Genomic DNA, 18,290 nt, shown 5'->3' on the forward strand with positions numbered 1-18,290 from the left:
TGGAGTGGATCGGGCGTTTTCCTTCGTTTTTGTGCTTTGGCCAACCGTCCTTGGAGCACCTTCGTTCTCGCCGGTATTTTTTACATTTCTTTAAAACCATGACACCTGTGCAAAAAGTGAAGGATTGTTTTCTTCCTTGGCATGTTGTGGACAAAAACCTTTCTCAGTTTTCCAAAATTCATCTTTTATTGCTCTGGAACATCACTTGAGTGCGACTTGTCCCGATGTGTGAAACAAGGAATTTTGTCGAAATGGAGCGAAATGAAGGGAATACGGGGCTTCTAAATTCTTGGGGAAATTTTTGGAAGTAGGGAGGGATGTTAGGAAGCAGGGGAAAGTGGAATCTTAGAGATTGAGTGAGGGGAAGGGGTCCAAAAGGGCAAAACACAGGCCCAACCTAGAAAATTGCCAGGTTGTAGCTAGAAACTAGGGTTTGTGCAAAAATGAGGAATTTGGCGGATCTAAGGGATGGGAAGTATTTGATAAGGTACTTTAAGGATAGGGGAAGGTGTATGAACATCAGGAAACAAGTTTTGCCAGTGATTTGACCATCCAAGAGAAATTGCCTTCAAAACCCTAGGAGAGGGAAATGACCTTGCCTAGGCACAACTGAAGCATGAATAAGGTGTAACATGACCCAATGGAACCTAATATGATGATAGCAACCCTCTGAATGATGATAGGCTCAGCTGAATGATGACATGGACTGACATTTGGACAACTTTGAAAAGTGTGAAAGCAAACCCTAGACCTAATTCCTAGTGAGCAAATTTTGCTTGAAGACTCACTGAAATGACAAAATTTGACCTTGACACTTCAAAATCACTTTGTAAGAGCATATTTGATCACTGGAGGAAGGCTAGAAAGACTGACACTAACAGGAACCACAACCAGAAATATGTGGGATAGCTTTTTATGTAGAAGGACAGGAAAATCTATGGTACATCGACAGCGGATGTTCGAAGCATATGACAGGTGATAAAGAAAAACTTGAATCATATACTGCTTTAGAAAAGGGTAAGAAAGTCTCTTTTGGAAATGATACCCCTGCAACCATAAAAGGAAAAGGCACTAATCATTTGAAAGAAAAGGTCAAAGCTGGAAATGTTTTGTATGTTGATGGCTTGAAGCATAATCTACTGAGTGTCAGTCAAATGTGCGATGAAGGAACCGAGGTAATATTTCGATCAAATGGATGTAGCGTTCGTGATATTGATACTGGAAAAACAGTGATCAAAGGCAAAAGAACTCCAAATAATCTATACATATTTGAAGAAGGACAACAACAATGCTATTTGAGTAAGGATGATGAACATTGGTTATGGCACCGAATGTTGGGGCATCTAAGCTTTTCACAAATAAGGAAAGCATGCAAATACTAGGAAGTTCGTGGTCTTCCAGATATCAAAATTCCAGACAACACCATATGTAAATCATGTTAGTTTGGTAAAAAAACCAGAACTAACTTCCCTGAGAAGGAAGGATCAACCAGCAGGCCTCTTGAACTAGTCCATACAGATGTATGTGGTCCATTTAGGACAAGGTCACCTCGAGGAGAAGAATACTTTATATTATTCATTGACTACTTCTCCAGGATGGTTTGGTTGGGACTTATGAAACACAAGGACGAAGCATTTGAAAAATTCAAATCTTTCAAAGCCTTGGCTGAAAACGAATCAGATCACAAAATTAAGTGCCTCGGGTCCGACAAAGGTGGGGAGTTTACCTCAAATGAATTTTTTGATTTTTGTGAAGAACATGGAATAAGAAGGGAATTCTCTACAGCTAGGACTCCTCAGCAAAATGGAGTGGTGGAAAGGATGAAAAGAACGGTCCAACAAATGGCTCGTGCTATGCTTGATGAGTCTGGGACTCCTGCAACCTTCTGGGGTGAAGTTACATTTGTTGCAGTTGTTATTCTCAACAAAACAAATGTCTGAGTGAACAGCACTCAAACTCCTCATGAGCTCTGGTATGGTGAGACTCCTTTGGTAAAGCATTTCAAAATTTTTGGGAGCAAATGCTATATCAAGAACACTGATGAACAACTTGGCAAAATTGAACCTAGAGCAGATGAAGGCATTCTCCTTGGTTATTCTCCCCACAGCAAAGCATATAAGTGTTACAATAAAAGACTTGGAAGAATTGTTGACAGCATTGATGTAGTGGTTGATGAAAAAGGATACATCCCTAGGCAACTAAATCATGAAAATATCGAAGAGGATGAAGACTACTCTCCAAATCAGACAAATGATGAAGAAGAACCTCAAGAGGCACCTGAGGAGCAAATAAGGATAGAAGAGAAGACTCCATCCAGGTACGTTCAAAAGAATCATCCAGAATCTCAGATTTTGGGGCAGAAAGAAGCAGGTGTACAAACAAGAATAACAATTGCAAAAGCCTCAAGCTATTTGGCATTGCTCTCCTCCACTGAACCACAAAATGTAAGAGAGGCATGCATAGATGAATGCTAGGTAAAGGCGATGGATGAAGAACTTGAGCAGATCAAAAATAACAACACTTGGGAGTTGGTTCCTAGACAAAAAGATAAGAATGTCATAGGGACAAAATGGATCTTCAAAAATAAGTTGAATGAAAATGGAGAAGTAATTAGAAACAAGGCCAGACTTGTGTGTAAAGGGTATGCTCAACAAGAAGGAATAGACTTCAAAGAAAATTTTGCTCCTGTTGCTAGACTTGAGGCCATCCGAATGTTCCTTGCTCTCTCAAGCTTTCAGAAGTTCAAAGTTTTTCAAATGGACGTGAAATCAACCTTTCTGAATGGGGACTTAGAAGAAGAAGTGTACATTGAGCAACCAGATGGTTTCATCCTTGGGAATGATCCAAATCTTGTATGCAGACTAAAGAAGGCACTCTATGGTCTTAAACAAGCTCCAAGGGCTTGGTACTACCGTTTGGACAAATATCTTCATCAACAAGGTTTTTCAAAGGGATCAGCAGATAGCAATCTTTACATAAAAATTGAAAATGACAAATTACTAATACTTGTTGTGTATGTAGATGATATTATCTTTAGCAGCAATGAAGAAGCCATGAGTCAAATCTTTGCCTTGGTGATGCAGAAAGAATTTGAAATGTCTTTTCTTGGAGAACTAACATATTTTCTTGGATTTCAAATTCAACAAAATGAAGGCGGGATCTTCTTGTCTCAAACCAAGTATCTCAAGCAGATTTTGAAGAAATATGGCATGGAAGATGCAAAACCAGTATGTACCCCCATGGTCACAGGATGTAGCCTCAGTGCAAATGATGAATCAGCATCAGTGTATCAACCAACCTACAGATCTATGATTGGAAGTCTACTTTATTTGACAGGTACCCGACCATACATCATGCATGCAGTGGGAATATTTGGAAGATTTCAGGCAAATCCAAAGGAAACACATCTTCAGGCAGTGAAGAGAATTTTCAAGTACCTTCAAGGAACTCAAAACTATGGCTTATGGTATCCTAGAGATACAAATCTCACACTTCATGCTTATACAGATGTAGATTGGGTCGGAAGCGTGGATAACAGGAAGAGCACAAGTGGTGGTTCATTCTTTATGGGTTCCAGATTAGTATCTTGGTTCAGCAAGAAACAGAGTTCGATTGCTTTATCTACAGCTGAAGCGGAATATGTGGTTGCTGCATCTTGTTGCACTCAACTCCTTTGGATGATGCAGACCTTGCAGGATTTTAAAAACACTTGTACTCCACCTATCTCCATCTTATGTGATAATACAAGTGCAATCAACATTTCAAAGAACCCAGTCATGCATTCAAAGACCAAGCACATACCGATCAAGTATCACTTTCTCAGGGAACAAGTGCTTGAACAAAAGTTCAAGTTGGAGTATGTTCCTTCTAAGGAACAAGTTGCTGATATACTCACCAAACCATTTCCCAGGAAGACCTTTGAATACCTCAGGCACAAGCTGGGGGTTGTTGATGCATCATCTTGTTGTTGAATCTCATCTGTTTCAAAGATTTTTGGTTGTACGCAAGTTTCATATGGGGTATACGCGTACATTGGTCGAAGATCGAATGGCACAGGTTCAGGGGAGCATATATTCTTCTAATAATGCATTGTTGGCATTATGGTAGAAGATCTTAGAGGAAGTACAGAAGTAGAACATGGATTCTGATATGAATATTACTGCAATATGTCTCTATCTCTTTCATGGTCATGTATGGTGTTTGGTGGATTATGGTTCTTCTTGAAGAAATTTCTTTCCTTTTGCAGATCTGGTTTATAGTCAGGGGGAGCATCACCCTTTGCCCTTGATGTCAAAGGGGGAGAATGACGTTGAGGATCTTGAGGTTGCCATCAAGTCCAAAGGGGGGATTGTTGGCATTAAGATTCTGGTTTGGCTCTATGGTTCAGGTGTTGTACTTGATGGAAGCTCACTCAAGTGGCGAAACTCTGTTCAGGCTCTCAAAATGATGGAAAATAAGAGGTTCACAGGTGCATCGTTCAAAAGGTGTGGACCCGCAGGTTCGTCGTCTAGGAAGTGCGGACATACCCGCAGGTTCTCCGTTCATAAGGTGCGGTCCCCCAGTTCACTCACTCCAATGTAGAGAAGCGCGCTCATGTGGGGTTTCTTATGCTTGGCCCTTAGTATTTATCCCGTCGTTCATGATCCTATGGTTTTGGCCCGTGGTATAGGATCTAAATTGTTGAACCCCGGTTTGGATCCCTTGTATTGGTGTTTGATGGTTTTGTCCCATGGTGTGAATAAGGGATTGACTATAAAATGGGGAAGGAGATCTCTTGGCTAGACACTTGTGAAATTTGAATATCTTAAGATCTGAAAGTTTGGGTGATTGGTTTTAAAAGCTAGATCTAAATCAAGGAGAAAATTAAAGGTGAATCTATTGATAAATCATGATCTCTCGGGCGCATGATCAGATCTGTGGATCTGACTGACTATGGCACAATTGAAGGACTGTTAATTTTGCCCTAATCAAAGGTTCGCAGGGGATCCACGGTGAAAGTGCAGGGGTATGCATCGCAGGAGAAGACGCAGTGCGGGGGTACGCAGTGCAACAGAAGGTGCAGTGCGAGGTATGCAAAAAAGAAGAAAGCACAGTGCGGAGATACGCAGAGGCACAGAAAAACAGTGCGGAGGTACGCGGTCTGACAAACAGTGCAGTGTGTATCTGAGTTGAGGTACATGTCAGGCGGAAAGAGTCGATAGTGCGGACACAACCAACCTCCCTAGGAGCCTAAGACTCTCTAGTGACAAACAAGACAAACAAGAGAAATCCTTCTCTAAACATGCATTTACTATACGAGAAATCAAGTGTTTAGATCCTACCTGTAGTCCAACGCTGTTGTAGCAGTCCAGCCTCGCTGATCCGGATGAGCTCCTCCTTCACTTCGAAACCTGCATTCACTAACAATCAAACGATTAAATAGCACTTGATAATCTCATAAAATAAAACATATTTAACACATAGACCAAGGAGTACATGAAACAACTCATAAATAACAAGTTATTGAGAATAATGGACTCATTTGCATTAATAGGAAACAAAAGGAACAATCACAACCTGAGCCTTGGTGTTGTGCAAGTCCCTCCCAGGGTCCATCAAGAGTTCTCCTTTACTTTGAAAAAGCTCACCCACTTCCAAATAGAACAAGCAAAGATGGTAATCTCTCCTCACAAGCTTCTAAATGGGAGTCCTAATTCCAGCAGCATCTACCCTTAGAAATGTTTAGCTTTCAACCTCCTCTCCTTCTGGCCCAATGCCTGTATTTATAGTGTTCAAGAGGAAGTTAATCAGGTCCACCATCAATGGGATAATCCCCTCTTTGGATGGGATAGCTCCCTTATTGATGGGATAAGTTCCTCTTTGGTAGGGATACATGAACCATCTGGAGGCGCTTCATACACGTCAAACATACTTCTAGAAGCCTCTAGAAATGACCACAAGTAACTTTTTTGGAGTGAAACTTGCGCCTTTTGACCTTTACAGGGGTACGCACCTGCCCCTTTACATACAGAGCGTACAAGTACGCAGTTTTTGTGAACATCAAGTGCGTATACGCAGGTAAGGCTGAGAGAATCTGCGTACCCAGAGATAAACACATTTACAAAGACTTTCTCTCTTTTTGGAGTTTGACATGGAGAGCAGAGGCATAAGACTTGCCCAGGAGGATAGCATGACCGTTGATAGAGCCATACTAACTGTAAATAGCCATGGTGACATTTTTTAGTGTAACAGATTGCCCCCTAAAGTGCGAAGCCTGTAGTAGATTAGGGTTTTGTATTATCTAGGAAGGGTGAAGCGCTTTATCATTTCAAGGATTATCTCGTGGAGAGCCTGGTCAGAACCTGCAATTTTCAACACAAAATACATGTATAAGATTATATCATCGCTGAGGTAGGCATTCCCATACTCAGATCAAAACTTTAACTAACAGACTAACTACTTTGATACAGGAATGATCTTGCAGTACATCATAATCATAGACTTGCGTAGACACAGTATGGATGCAGCCATCTGTTTATAATTGGTCTACTATATAATGAATACAAAACTCCTCGCAGCCTGGATGGTGGAAACTAGATCCAGGGTCTTCATCTCTACTCCCCGAATTGGTACGATTCTAGCCATGCGAATAAATGAGTTGATGTCGAACATGGTAGAAACCACTTTATTACCAGTCGATGATGTAAACCGTTAACAAGTGTGAGAGAGACCACCAGTAATGTCAATGGTTCTCAAAGTACCCAGTACAATCCATGAGATGTGAATAAATGAGTTGATGTCGAACATTTCACGGAATCCTTCGATCGAAATTCAATGATGTAAACTGATGTCAAAGGCGAGAAACCTGCCATTGGTGCATACAGACTTCAAGGTACTGACGATTTCTAAGTCATCTCTCTAGATAATGTGTTGATGTCGATAGAAAGCGACCTGTTGCAGGCAAGCCCACAACACGAAATCATTGTTCAAGTTGAAGAAATGTTGTTGTAAGGACTGACTCAGGGATGGTCAAATGGATGACAAGTATTTTGCAGATGAAAGTTTATTTGCAGAGACCTCTTGAACACATAACGACACAACAGATGGTTTGGTTACGATTGACCCAGAGTTAATACCCGGAAACGGTTGAAGACTTTCAAAGTGGTTTGATCAACTTTTAAGGCAAAGGATTTCCCAACCCAGGTGAATGGAAAGTGTCGTGTTCAAGAGCGGTGATAAGGTTCTTCTGTAACAAAGGATAACAAATAGGTTCATTCTTCTCTCTTTTCCCCCACCATTTCTGGCAAGTACCTCTTTATTTTTAACAAGCTTGAGGAGGATAACATATGCTTGATTATAAGCTCATCCTTCGGATGAGTCCAACCTAGTTTTGATTCGAACCCTAGGAAGGAGTGGTTCGTTCCTGTTTGTAATTGAACAGGTCCTTTACTGTGAAATTTTAACGAGCCCAGTATAGGAGAAACTCGGCGTTTTTCAATTTTAGAGAGTCTGAAAAACTTAAGAAGACTCCAGGTTGAACTTTTTCGTAAATTTGTGTCCCCCAAGCCCGAAAAAGTATAAAATAATACCTGGGAGAACCGCTTGATCTTGCGACCAAGGAGTACTTTCATGATTAGTGTCTCTGACCTGAAAAGTAAAAAGCGATCAAGGACACGTCGTTTTATTTCCATATCGAGTTTGAAACGACAAAAACCCGGCAATCTTTTCCTGTTTTTACGGTCAGAAAAGAGCTATAAGGGGACCGTCTTTTAATTCCGTTTTAACGAGTGTAAAAGAAGCGCTCGGAAATCTTTTCATGTTTTAGGAGTCAGAAAAGAGCTTAAAAGATGACTCTAATGTTTTGGTTCGTGAAAAATTATGATTTTACTCTAAAGTCCTTTTGTCCTGCACAAAAACGACACATTACTCATACCTGTTTAAGATGGGTAAAAATACATTGAAAAATGTCCTTTCATGGTGAAAAATAAACAAACTTAGCATTCATTCATCCAAAAAACCTATAAAAAGACTTTTTACAATGTCATTTTTACCATTTTACTATTGAGGTTGAGAAAAGGGCTTTTGACAAGAAAACTTCCTGTGGTCATTGCGGAGAATCCGACCATCAGAATCGAGCGCCGTCTCTTTCAGGTATTCCACAACATCCTCCTCTTCAATTTCATCCGTTTGAAATTCATTTTTAGGTTTTAGTTTGATTTTTTAGGGGGTTTAGGGTTTTAGGATATGTTTCTCGGGGTACGCAGGTGCCCCATGGGCGACCTGCGTACCCCGACCTTTTTTGTATATAGGAAAAAGGTCGGGGTACGCAGCCCGCCTTCAGACCAGCTGCGTACCGCCGCTCTGTGTTCTGAACGCGGGGTGCGTACCCCGTGAAACACGCATTTTGAAACCCCAAACTCCAAATTCAACCAACCAAATTTTTTCAAATGAATTCTAACTATTGTTTTTTGGTGTGTAGGGCATTCACCATGCTAGATTGGAGAGAAAGAGAACACGAGGACGTTGATTTGGCCGCAATTGGTCATCAACCTTCTATTGATGCGTTAAAAGCATGCGGTTTGTACAAATACTGGGCCATACCTGGCATGAGGGGCCAGGTGCCATTCCTTGAGTGGCTGGTTGAAAGGTGGAACATTCAGGATCAATGCTTCTACATCGGAGAGAACCAGCTCGAGATAGAGCCCTCCGATATATATTTTCTCTCTGGCTTGCCAAATAGGGGCGAGCAACTGACTCTGTCTAGGACTAGGCCGGGTGGCCAATCCCTTGCTAGCCTCCGGCTAGAGTGGTGCAACAATCAGAACCAGGAGAAAGGGATAGAAATCAAGTACATATCCCTGCCCGAACTTATGGTGATAGCCTTTACTGTTACTAGACTCTGCGGCGCAGCCGCCTTGCACATTGCCACCGGGTCCCAAATGCGGATGGCGATAGATTGCTACCGAGGCACCATTTTCAACTGGTGCGATGCTGTGTTGGCCAATATGAAGGGCCAACTAACCAGGGCAAAGAACAGACAACTGAAGACCTTTGGATATGGGCCTTTAGTTGTGAGCTTTGCCTTAGAGAGAGTTCCAATGCTGATCCCCCAACATCTTACTGTTCCAGTTGGGGCTCCTCGGGAGCCTAAGTTGACGAGATGGGTTGCGGTAATGGCCCGGCATCCTGATGAGGGCGCGACAGTTGTTCGATTTCCTGATGGTTACTTTCACTGGCTAGAGAGCCAGGTCTTTGCTATTCAGGATTTTCCTTATGCCGGAATGGATTTTCGGAATGATCCGGACATGGTTCTTCCACAGGGAGAACAGTGGGACGACAGAGGTATTTCATTCTTCACAAGTTTTTAAATTATGTATATTTTTTTGTTTTTATATATCGCCTCAAAACTGACAGCACAAATTTTCAAAATGCAGATGTAGGTCCACGGCGTCCGGCCGACCTCCGGGCTTTTGAGAGGAGAGTACCAGCTGTACCAGCACCAGCCCCACAGGATGCGGCCGCAGAGACCTTAGCCGAGCTGGAACATGATCTAGAGCGTCTAACGGCGAGTATACCAGAGACCACCATAGATGACATTCCTATTCGACTTTAGCGCTATGTGGTCGCAGTCCCAGGACCTTTTAGGAGGTTCCTGTGTAGGGTAGCGCGGGCAGTGGTCTGGTATAGAGAGCACCACCAGTGATTGGCTAGTCACTTTTGTAGACACATATGACATTTTTGGTTTTTTGTACTTATCATTTTTGCCGATCATAAGGTGTTTTTCAACCTATGATCGAAGACGATGTATATTTTTGACACACTCCTATCTATATATATATATATATATCATTATTACTGGCTTATCTTGTTTAACATATGTGATGAAATGTTTTCAAATTTACTTGCATGATTATCGTAAATGTCTGTCCAACATTCGAGAAGCAATTGCATCTGCTAATGTATTTAAAGACCTTGGAATATGCTGATATTCAATGTAATCAAATTCACGTTCCAAGAGGCGCACTCTCAAAAACAACCTTAATAACACAGGATTTCTAATGGCATATACTCTATTAAGCTGTAATACAACGAGTTTAGAATCTAATCTCACTATCAAACGTCGAATTCCAAATGAAATAGATTCAGACAATAATTCAACCACTGCACTGTATTCTGCAATGTTGTTCGTCGTTTGACCAAGGCTCACCCCATGCATAGAAACTAACTCGTCAGAGGGCGAATAGATAACCCAAGCTGCGGAAGAGATATTCCGTGTACTACGACAAGCACCATCAGCAAATCCAATGTACGTTTGGAGAGGCGTCGACATCTGCAATATCAAGAGTAAAACCAAGATAAGCCAGAATAACGACGAAAAACACACTTTCTAAGCTAAGCACACTATCTAAACTAACAAACATACTAGCTAGAAAGAAAACCTAACCTAACTAAAATTCTCCATACCCACCATTTAAGCATAATACCTCTTTAGGTAAAGTCCATTTCTGGGTTTACCCAAAGAGTCCCCATCAAAATCTACCAGCTCATAGGCCCCTTTTGCTAGCTTTCGCTTTACAATGTAGGGTCCATGCCACATAGGAACGAATTTTCCAGCACCTAGCTTATCGTTAGCTTGATCATATAATAGCACTAGGTCTCCCTCCGAAAAACTCTGAGGGGTCACATTTCTATCATACTGAGCTTTCATTCGCTTCGCGTGAGTCTCGATTGCCAATGCAGCGTCACGTCGAGTCTCATCTAATTGAGCTAAGTATAATAAACGTTTCTCCTCTTCGGAAGTAGCTGGGAGTAATTCGACAGCCATTTGAAGTGATGGGATTTCGCATTCAATGGGTAACACAGCTTCCAAGCCATAAACTAGCTGGAAAGGAGTGAACCCTGTTGAAGTTTTCACTGAAGTTCGGTATGCCCATAGCGCTGAAAATAACATGTTGTGCCAATTCGACCGATGAATACCAATGATTCGTCGGATCATGATAACCAGAACTTTGTTGATAGACTCAACCAAACCGTTGGCTTGCGGATAATAAGGAGTAGAGCTATCGTGGCGCAAACCAAGCTGGCTTGTAAGCTCAGTCATCATGATGTTTCGAAAATGGCTCCCATGGTCAGTGATGATTGCTTGCGGGACACCAAACCTAGTTATAATGTGATTGAATACGAAAACTGCAGCTTTTTTGCCGCTTGCGTCGAATGTAGGCATCGCCTCGGCCCATTTAGTAAAATAATCAACCGCGAGGATGATATACGCATGCCCCCCGGCCGAGTGAGGGTTACAAGTAATAAAATCGATACCCAATTTGGCGAAAGGACCAACGGCAATTATAGGATGGAGAGGAGCAGATGGTGCGCGCATCTTGCGATCAAACACTTGACAGTTGTGGCACTTTCGGACCGCAATGATACAATCTTTAAACATGGACGGCCAGAAATAGCCAGCGCGCAACACCTTCTGAGCTGTGGCATACCCAGACATATGACCGCCACATGCTCCAGAGTGACAATCATTCAAAACCCTCTCAGCCTCTTCGTGAGTTAAACAACGTCGAAAAACTAAGTCTGCCCCCCGGCGATAAAGTGTATCTCCAATAATTCTGTATTGCTGGGATTGAAACCGAATTTTTCAACGTTCCGACTTTGAAGCTTCAGGCCGAAAGGTTTGGGTTTGGAGATAGATGATTATATCCCCGTACCACGGATCTAAAGTACTGATAAGAAACAAAGATTCGTCCGCAATGGACTCCTCTGCCACAGTTTCTGTGTCAGCATGCGGGAAATCACACATCAATTCCGCAAAAACTAAGGATTTCTTAGACTTTGACTTCTCGAACTCCAAGTCGAACTCTTGCAGGATAACGATCCATTTAGAGTACTTGCCCCCTAGCAGTTGTTTAGTAAAAATATAAATCATAGGGTTGCAATCCGAAATAACTGTAGTTTTACGGAGAAGAATGTAGTGACGAAAACGCTGGACAGCTTGAACGGCTGCCAGGGCCAATTTCTCCACATGCGAATATTTTAGCTCAGTGGGGTTTAATGTCCTACTAAGATAATATATCACATGTTCCGTTCCGAATTCATCTTCTTGGACTAAGACCATTCCAATAGTGGAATGCGAAGCTGCAAGGTATAAGAAGTAGTCCTGGTTGTAGTTGGGAGGATGCAACAACGGTGCATGGGTCAACGTGTGCTTAAGTGCATCAAAAGATTGTTGGGCAATCTCGTCCCAAAAGAATTGAGCGTTCTGTTTCAACAACCGTGTAAAACCTTTAGTGACCTCAGCGTAGTTTGGAATGAATCGGCGTAAAAAGTTTGCTTTCCCTTGCAAACTTTGGAGTTGGTGCAAACTCGAAGGAGGAGGCAATTTGATGATAGCTTCGACCTTCGAGGGATCGACGCGAATGCCGGCTTTTGAAACAACAAATCCCAGTAATCGACCCATTTCTATACAGAAGACACACTTGTGGGGATTCAACCGAATACGATAATGCCTACACCTCATAAAGATTGCTCGTAAGTGGACAAGGTGATCAGCTCGATGTAAAGAATGAGCAGGCAAATCATCGAGGTACGGTTGCACAATGTGCTTGATGTCATGAAATGCGTAAGACATCGCCCGTTGAAAAGTGGCTCCGGCATTCTTAAGTCCAAAAGGTAATTTGCAGTAAGCAAATGTCCCCCATGGACAAATGAATGCCGTTTTTGGTTGATCGGCAGGTAGAATATTGATTTGATTATATCCCGAAAAACCATCCATAAAGGAAAACATTTCACTTCCGGCACAATCATCATGATTTGATCGATATAAGGCGTAGGATAGTTGTCTTTTGGACAAGCTCGATTTATATCCCTATAGTCGATACAGATTCTTATTGTTCCTTGTTTCTTGTTAACCGGAACAATATTCGATACCCAATCCGTTAACGGGATTGGATAAATGAAACCTGCTTTCAACAGCTTCTCGACTTCTGCTTTAATCGCAGCCGCTTTTCTAGGGTGAATCTGACGCAACCGTTGTCGGACGGGTTTAGCGTCCGGGTAGGTCTTTATTTCATGAACAACAATGGCAGGATCGATTCCTGGCATTTCCTCGTAAGACCAGGCAAACACATCGCGGAATTCTTGGAATAGGGCCTTGTAAGTTTGAATTTCATCTTCTGTACATGAGGCACCTATATGAATGTTTTCCTCAATTCCGGGCTTCACTGAAATGTCAATGGGAATAGTGCGAGAAATATTCCCTAAATTCAACTCTGAATCAGGATGTTTCGTTGGATTCTGAGCGTCTTTGACATATTCAGCGGTAAAAATAAATGAAAAATCGTTTTCAAAAGCATCATCCTCAGGTAAAAACGAAGATCTATGATGGAGATCTTCCCATGGTAGATCGTCTACACTTAGGATTTCGCGAAGTTGCTCGTCAGATGACACGACTTCGGGAAACGCTATCTGTTCTGAGGTTGATGTGAAAAGTGATTCCTCACTGACCACATTCATTTGGTCGATTTGGGTCGAACGCGAGTCGGTAAAAGACATGACGGCTTCATAAGCAATTTCATATGGACTCAAAGGCATAGCATCGCCGAATGAGTCTATCTCAGATTCAGGTGGGACAATCCAAGGATCGTCGTAAATAATGGTGTCTGATGTAATCATATGAATTGACGCAAATGAAGGGTCTGTGTTGATTGGAGGGAAAGGAAAAGTTCCCAGTAAACCGGAATCTTTAACTAAACCTACGCCAACGTCCTTATAAGGGATTGTCGTCTTACCAACATGCTGGATACTCTCTGAAGAGGCTGGGTCGGATGAAAAGTATGTCAGCTGATCAATTGTCACGATCTTGCCGTTATGTGGAAACTTTATTACTCTGAAGACCGACGAAACGACCGCTGTCATAGCGTATGACCAACTTCGACCCAAAAGAAGGTTGTAGTCTAGAGGGGCATCAACCACCTCCACATCCAGACTAACGGTTTTACCTTCTACCCCTATAGGCAATTCCTGTAGAATACCAAACGGACGGAACCCACGGCCATCAAAGGCCTTAAGGATGGTCGGGGATTGGTTCAGCGAAGGAGAACCAAGCGATCTCCAACACTGAATCGACATAATACACGTGGAAGCTCCCTCATCAATTACAGTCCGATGAATAGGCCTGTTTTTTACTATCACTGGAATCTGGAAAGCCATTTGATGGGGAAGGCGCGGTGTACTATTTTCTAGATCGAAGATTATCAGATTCGGGTCCTGAACATCAACAGCTCCGATAGCCGACAAAAGTAATTTTCGTTGTGCTGGGCATGATTGCAGCACTTCTAAAGCCGACATTGCTGAGGGTGAAACAGCTAAGTCCTCAACAATGTTGTAATTCTGGGCTGCTCTCGCATGTGGATTAAAAGCAGACCTTCGAAGTACACCCTTAGCGGGCGGTTTGATTACTAAGTTCGGGTTAGGTTTTTCGATCTGTAGTGGATCGGAACCAGGAGCTGAGGTTGATGGATTAGAATGAGAAGATTCTGCTTCCTTACCATCAACAGGATTCTTACTACCATAATCTTGCGACCAAGTCGCAATCTTCACATGAGACATCATCAAAATGGGTTCTTCACTAGCAGTCGAGGAAGAACCTATCATCTTACTCTCCTGCTTTGGAAATGGATCTTTCAACACAGCAGGAGTGGGAGAACCTTTGACTATTTTCACAACCTCGGCCCGATGAGGGCAATCTCTTATAAAATGATCCTCTTCACAAATAAGACAAGGATATCGAGGTTTGCGCTTTTCGTCATTGGTTTCCGACTTTTCTGTTTTCTCCTTCGGAGCCTTGTCTGCTTTAGCCTTCTTCTTTCCTTTCTTCTTTCCACCGTTTTTTGATTTGGCCGTAGATGACTCTACAGCGTGAATATCGGCGGAAAGTTCAGGAGAAGACTCTCCTATCGGGGAATCAGGCAAGGTGATTATAGGAGTAGTAGAATTCTTGGAAGATTTCTTCTTGCTCTTTGTGTTCACCGTACCAATCATACCATCAGCGGCATGAGATCCCGAAGGAGCAGCAGCGATTTGATTCGATTTTGGAAGATCTGGGATCTTCTCGTGTAACGTACCTGACTGAGTATAAACTAAGTCAAGGTACTGCGCCTGAGCAATGACTTGCTCCTCAGTAACTACTCCGGCCTTAGCTACATCTTCAGTAATCTTCGGTAATTATGATTTAACAAACCATTCAGCTAAGATTTGGTCCGGAATAAAAACTTTCACTAACCTTCTTCGACGTCTCCACTCATGAATGTGATCAGAAATATACGTGGACGTCGATTGTTTTAGCGAAGTTAATAACTCTGTGCCTTTATCGTATCTGACCGGCAACTGAAAGTGAGTTAAGAACGAGGTAGCTAACTGGCTAAAATTGTAAAAAGAGGCCCGTGGTAACTCAATGTACCACTTGGCCGCGAGACCAATGAGTGTACGCTGGAAAAGACGTAAGCGGATTGAATCATCCGAGATAGAATTTGAAGCACACCAGAGGTGGTAAGTCATCACATGATTGGACGGATCCTCTCCAGACTTACCTTCGAACTTGGGTATATCACTGGGCAGCTTATTTGGCATTGGCGGCCAGAACGGAAGATACTGAATTGGATCGTTCGTTAGGCGCGTCAAATCTGGTAAATCCAAAGTTGCGATAAACGGTAATTGCCGGTTAGGATCTCTAAAACTCTGGGTCACAAGACCAGTCCCAGGAGGAGGATATCCAGGATAACTAGGAACAGGAATCGCATTAGGGATATTATATCCTCCTGGAAAACCAGGATTAACCGGACCGTACTGGGGTTGTTGAGGTTGTTGATAAGTGTACCCAGGATACGGTTGATACTGGTAAACCGGCTGCTGGACAGCTTGCCCATATTGGTACTGTCCCTGGTACGGTTGATGAACAAATTGAGGTTGAGTAGTGACAACCGTACTTATACCAGGCTGACCTATAGGCATCTGGACCGTGGTTTGAATCGTAGATCCAGACAACGGTAAAGATGTCTGAGGAGTGGTTGCAGAGACAGTAGAAACTGGAGCTGTCGATACTCCAGAAGTAAGTGCGGCAGATGTTGCGGTAGTTGCAGCAGCCGTTTGAGATGGAGTACTAGGAGCAATTGGCAGCTGAGTAACTACCGAAGTTACAGAAGTTTGAACATTTGACTGGACAGGTTGCGGTTGCTGGGGTGGACCAGAAACTACGGGTTGTCCAGTTTGAGGTACCAACTGTATACTTGGTTGCAACACCTGTTGACCCTGTGACGGATCCCACACTATCATTCCAGGGTATTGACCCGTAACAGGTTGAGGATACTGGGATCCATAACCGGATTGAGGATAGGATTGATAACTGAAAGGCACAGTTCCCATACCTTGAACATATGACTGACCTTGAGGTGGTTGATAACCTTGACTCGAGTATTGACCTTGAGGTTGATAACCTTGGGGTAAATACTGATACTGGGGTTGACCTTGACCTTGAGGTTGATACCCTTGAGGTTGATACCCTTGGGGTTGATACCCTTGAGGTAAACATTGATATTGAGGTTGACCCTGGGGTACATATTGAGGCTGGGGTTGACCTTGAGGCATGTATTGCACCATAGGTACATACTGACTTTGAGGCTGCCCCCTAGACACAATTTGTGTACCTTGAGGTTGCCCCCCAGGCGGTAACTGAGGCTTCCCCCCAGGCGGTAATTGACCACCTTGAGGTTGAGAAACGGGAACTGAACCTGACATCATGTAAATGTCCCCTACACCCAACGGTTTATTACCATTGTTTCCAGCTAATAACCCATGATCGACGGGTTGAGGAGATGCCCCCGCAAAGATACCAGAAAGTGACTGATACCCAGTGGGAATAGAAGGACCGCCGTGTAAGAAAGATTCAGGAGATTGAGTGAACACGGACGACTGACCAGACATATTTACAGGAGTATAAATACCTCCAGGTGGAAAAGGAGTACGAGGTGTAGAAAAACCTATCCCTGAGTTGTCTAAATAATTGGTTAACGAAAGGTACCAAGTAGTACTTCTAGGAGGACTGTAAAAGATAGATTCACGCTCCCTGAGCTCAATAGTAAGTTGATCTTCAAGGTTAGAGATGCCTATTTCTTCCTCTGGAGCAAGTTCTTCAATAGCAATCAAACCAGTAGGAAGATTTTCGGTGATAACTCGTTCTACTCCTGGTGAATCTGGAACACTAGAAGTTGGAGTAACAGGTTCAGATATTTCAAGTTCTTCGCCTATATCACTAGTAGATGAAAAACTACCAGCAAGCTCGGAAACTGTAACAGCTTCGGGATTATAACCTGTCTCTAGACTTTGGTAATCTGGATGGACTACCAAGGAAGATTCTCCTTCTTCAGGTGAACCTACTCTACTGCCACTAGGAGGAGTTACAAGGACCTTCAATCCTTCGTACTGACCCGGGACGTCTTCAGGAGATCCACCCCGCGATCTACGGAGTTTCCTCAACAAATCTGTTCCGGTAACAATCTCAGGTGACTTGCCCCGAAGTCTACGGGACTGTCTCGGTAATTCCGCCACAGCTAAAAAATTTTAACTAATACACACGAAAACAAAGTAAAATCTCAAATCAAACCACCTAAAGTCGCTAAAGAACCAAACAAATTTGAATCACACGCCTAAAGAATCTAGGGCGTCAAACCAAGCACAAACAGTAGCCTTCTAGACCGAAAACGCTAGTTGGAGATGAAACCCAACATCGCCGGATTCAGTACAGAAGTGGCGGGTGGAACAGTTACCCCGGCAACCTGCTTAATGAATAGACCGACACAAGTTCCTCCACTTTAACCGTCTCGAGTGAAGTGAACCCCCCGGAAAATCCAAGTGAGTCTAGCCGACGTCTGCTCCGGTACAGTGGGATCTTCCCTCCACCGTCACCTCGGTAGAATCCTAAAGATACTGGTCACTAAGGTTACCAACCGCAACAAATGCACCTGGGGGAACAGTCTACACTCCGACAGCACGCAAGGGCAGAGTATCAAGCTCAATCCCCTTGCCGGTTCCTTGACAATAATCCAAGGTTCACCGACAAGTGACCCCTGGCTCCTCGACAATGGTTAATCCGAGGTTTACCGTTTGTAATACGTGCGTGTCTGGCGTCGTTCCCAACGAGGGAGGATTGATCCCCTCACTGGTTCGGACACGAGCTCGTGCTTCTCCTTTAAGAGGAGCTTTCCCAGAGTACAAATGAGACAATTGGATTTATTCTATCACAAGATAAGCTA

The sequence above is a fragment of the Pinus tabuliformis genome, chromosome 9 (genome assembly GCF_031772625.1).
Source record: "Pinus tabuliformis cultivar Carrire ecotype Pingquan chromosome 9, CPIR1, whole genome shotgun sequence".
NCBI classification, from domain to species: domain Eukaryota; kingdom Viridiplantae; phylum Streptophyta; class Pinopsida; order Pinales; family Pinaceae; genus Pinus; species Pinus tabuliformis.